The sequence below is a fragment of the Myotis lucifugus genome, unplaced genomic scaffold (assembly GCF_000147115.1).
Source record: "Myotis lucifugus unplaced genomic scaffold, Myoluc2.0 scaffold_323, whole genome shotgun sequence".
NCBI classification, from domain to species: domain Eukaryota; kingdom Metazoa; phylum Chordata; class Mammalia; order Chiroptera; family Vespertilionidae; genus Myotis; species Myotis lucifugus.
Genome location: NW_005871371.1, coordinates 517,387 through 522,083, shown reverse-complemented (window position 1 = coordinate 522,083; position 4,697 = coordinate 517,387).

The following is a 4,697-nucleotide window of genomic DNA, read 5'->3' as shown; positions in this document are numbered from 1 at the left end:
TTTTTTTAAAGACTATGGATGTGAGTAGGAAGAATGGGAGTATGAATGTGGGGCCAGGGTCAGAGGGGTGGTAGGATTAAGGCTGAATATGAAAACCAAGATGTAAGGGCAGAGGACACTGTGAAATAAGGGTGGAATGAGAACAGAATAAAATGAGGAAGAAAAGGACAGAGCAATGAGTGATGATGGCACCTCTTGTCAAGAGATTGTCAGATAGAATAGTGTTAGGGGGCACCCACAAAGGAGTTGTTAACTGGCTTCTAGGTAATTTCACATTAAATATCTTTGCTGCAAGCATTTTTGCTGCACAAAATTGGCTGTAAGGCAAATTATCCATGAAAGATAAAATAACTGATTTACATCTGGCATATGATGTATTTTGTCAGTTTGGTTTTATTGCTCCACTGACAAAGCTCTCGCAGTACTCCTAATTTTATATTATATAAACCTTAGACTTCAGAAGGGTTTGTCCAGTTACAAGTAGACGTGGTGGTTTTTAAGTAATGAATGGTAACAACTACATATAAACCCAGATTGCAAAGCTACATGTAAAGCCAGATTTCATTCTATACTAGAAAAGTATCACATGTCATGTCAGTTTGCAAATTCTTCAGGGAGCATAGTCATCCCTCCAACCCCTCAAAACCAAAAGGTCACCAAGTTATGGCAAATATAAAAGAGGCAGCTACTAACTTGCAACATTCGTCCAGAACATGAATTATAGGTGATTTTAGTTGGAAACTGTTGCCTCTCTTAATGAAAAAAGGAATTATAGCAAAAAAGAAAAAAAAGTGCAATGCCGAACGAGAAGATGGATCAACAACAACAACAAAAAAGTATGATACTATGAATGAAAGACTTTGAAGAATTATTCTTGCCAGGTATTCATGCTGGCTTCTCAAATCCTTGTGTCCTTTCTGGTTGGGGAACTTGAGATCCAAGATGTATTATTGAGGATATTGAGATCCACAGTCAGCTAGGGCTGCCATACAAAATAACACAAACTGGGTGCTAACACAGGAGAAATTTATTTTCTCACAGTTCTGGAGGCTGGGAAGGTCAAGATCAAGGTATCCACAGGTTTGGTTTCTTCTGAGGTCTCTATCCTAGGCCTACAGATGGTTGCCTCCTCACTGTGTCCTGAAATGGTTGTCCCTCTGTTGTGTTAGTGTCTTAATCTCCTCTTTTTATAAGGATGCCTGTCATATTGGATTATGGCACACCAATGTGACTTTATTTTACCTTAATTACCTCGTATAAAAGGCCCTATCTTCATATCATTACATTCTGAGATACTAAGGGTTAGGATTTCAACATATGAATTCTGAGGGGACCCTATTCAGCCAGATGACACACAGGGTAAGTCACAACTAATTTGGTCACCCAGACATTTGTGTCTTGTAACACAGTAATGAATTACTTTGATTCTACTGAATGGGGCTCTTCTGACTCTTTTTTGTTTGATTAACGCCTTAAGCACCATGTCAGTCACCGGTGACGGACACTATATTTTCTGTTTGGACCTCATCAGTCTCTGGCCGCCAGCATATCGGTGAAATCGGGTATCTCGGGCTAAACGGAAAGGAAGACAAAACAGGCTTGGCGCTTAAGGTGTGAAGAATCTTCCTGGACATAAGTTATGTTGGTTCCTTTTAAACATTTAAAAAGAAATATAATTGTAGTAAAATATACATCACATAAAATGTACCATTTAACCATTGTAAGTGTGTAGTTCAGTAGTATTAAGTATATTTATTGTTGTACATCCAATCTTCAGAACTTTTCAATCTTGAAAAACTGAAGCTTAGTACCAATTAAACAATAACTCCCCATTCTCTCTCCCCAGCCAGCCTCTGACAACTACCATTCTACTTATGTTTCTATGACTTTGACTACTCTAGATACCTCATGTAAGTGGAGTATTGTGGTATTCGTCTTTTATGATTGGCTTATTTTACTTAGCATAATGTCCTCAAGGTTCATCCATGTTGTGTCAGAATTTCCTTCTTAAGGCTAATAAGTTTCCATTGTGTGTGCATACCACATTTTGTTTATTCATTTGTAAATAAATATTTGGGTTTCTTTCACCTTTTGGGCTACTATAAGTAAAGTTGCTATGAATATGGATGTACAAATATCTCTTTGAAAACCTGCTTTCAGTTCTTTTGGATATATGCCCAGAAGTGAAATTGCTGGGTTATATGGTAATTCAATTTTTTTTTCATTATTATCCCACAATTTGTTTATTCACTCACCTCTTGACAGATATTTGCATTTGCAATATAGCAGCTGTGAACATTCATATGCAAGTCTTTGTATGGACAATTTCCCCCCCTTGCTTAAATGCCTACGCGTTGTTTACGAGGTTCATCTATGTTGTAGCATGTGTCAGTACTTTCTTCCTTTTTTTATTTATATATATATATATATTATTGATTTCAGAGAGGAAGGGAGAGGGAGAGAGAGATAGAAACAGCAATGATGAGAGAGACTCATTGATTGGCTGCCTCCTGCAGGCCCCCTACTGGGGATCAAGCCCACAACCCAGGCATGTGCTTTGACTGGGAATCAAACCCGGGACCTCTTGGTTCACAGATCGATGCTCAATCCACTGAGCCACACCAGCCGGCCAGGTGATAGCTTGAAGTTCAAAGCTCAGCATGATCTTAAAGATGTCTGCCTCACCCAGTTCCCTCATCAGCTGTATCATTTTTTGTTTGTTTATGTAAATAAAAGCACATGCTGACACATTCCTCCCCTACCCCTGCAGGTCTGTATTTTGCTTCTCACTTGGCCTCATGCTCTGAAGACCTTCACAGCAGCTGGCTCTCGCTCAGAGCTGCCTGGTGTCCCAGCAGCCCGGGCGCAATAACCCAGGCCCTCCCACCCTCTGCCCTGCGGGCTGTGCCCCAGGAGCCATTGTATAGGGCAGTGATGGCGAACCTTTTGAGCTCGGCGTGTCAGCATTTTGAAAAACCCTAACTTAACTCTGGTGCTGTGTCACATATAGAAATTTTTTGATATTTGCAACCACAGTAAAACAAAGACTTATATTTTTGATATTTATTTTATATATTTAAATGCCATTTAACAAAGAAAAATCAACCCAAAAAATGAGTTCGCGTGTCACCTTTGACACGCGTGTCATAGGTTCGCCCCTCACAGGTATAGGGTGTCCCAAAATTCACGCAAGATTTGCAATTCAATTCAATTGCAAATCTTGCGTGAATTTTGGGACACCCTATATATGTAGGTCGCTGTGCAGGTGGCCGGTGTGACCGAGTTACCGAGCTGGGGCTGCGGGCCAGGTCCCTGTGTCTCCCCACCTGTGGGGACAAGACAGATCCCTCCCCGATGCTGCCGCTGCCACACCCACCTGGAGGTGCAGCACCTGCTCCCAGGCCCGGCCCAGTGCCTCTGGCCTGCGGACGGTGTGCTCATCTATGGGGTGAGAAATGGAGTCTGTTAGTCTCAGTTGCATTCCTGTTGTTGGGAACGAAGAGCCACTGGACTGTGTGTTCTTGGAAGAACGAGCCGGACCTCTCCTCCAACATCCACCCGAACACCCAGCACCGGCTTTGGGAGGCGCCTAGTGAGACCGCCTCGCGCACCGCCCTCCCCTCCCCTCCGCCTGGGTGGCTCCCTCTGGAGGAGGAGGAGGCGCACGGAGACCTGCTGAGGCCGGCTTACTGCTCCTGTTTGGTGGCTGATGTGGTGGCCCAGGGGGCTTGGCCGGTGCCAGCGATGCCAGCGTGAGTGTCAGGCTGAGCCAGGGCGATCCTAGGGGCACCGTCTCAGCACCGGGCCCCTCCCCGCCTGGCCGGCGTCCCTCCCCTCTGAGCGGGGTCCCCTGAGTGGCCTGCCAGGCCGTGAAGACCCTGGAGCCTTCGTGTGGCCCCAACCTCAGCCCCTGTGCTCACAACCACCTTTGTCGCAGCCGCAGGCCCCTGGTCTCCTTGGGGTGACCTCGCCCAGGGCGCAGGCTGCCTCCGCTGGCGGAAGCCGGTGGCTGTGGGTTGGAAATACACAGACATTTCTAATGGAAGCAAAATGGGGCAACGGAGTCACGGCCATCAGGGATTGAGCTCAGGTGAGGCAGGGCGGAGGCTGTGCCCCTGTCAGGGCAGCCACAGAGGCCTGGCGGAAGCGGGAGTGGGGGGTGAAAGATCAGACGGAGGCCTAAAACCAGGACTACAGGCTTTATTAGAGGAGAAGCACCTGCCGGGCTGTCTCGCAAGGGGAGGACAGCAACACGTGCAGGGGTGGGCACGCCTTTTGAGGGGCGGAATGGGAAGGGGTGGGGGGCTTAGTGTACTCGGCGCACACTGATTGGTGGCTTCCTGCATTGTCCATATAGGACAAGGGCTTAGGGTATTTGGCAGGTGTGGATTGGTGGTCCAATGTATAGTCCATATAAGGTACCTGGTTAGTCACTCAGGTATTTCTGGGCTGCAGGTTACCTCATACCCCGCCCACCAGTTGGGGGAAGGGAGGATCTATGGGGGGGGAGGGGCAGCGGGGGCTGGCCGTGGGGGGCCTGCGAGGAGCACGGGCTGCCAGCTTCATCCCTGGGGAGGAGCGGAGGCTCTGGCCCAGCTGATTCTGCGAAAACCTCAAGAGTGGGCACCTGGAGGATCCTAGTAGCTCACTCAGCTTAATTACTTAATCACACCCCGAGAGTAATCAATCAACCCACG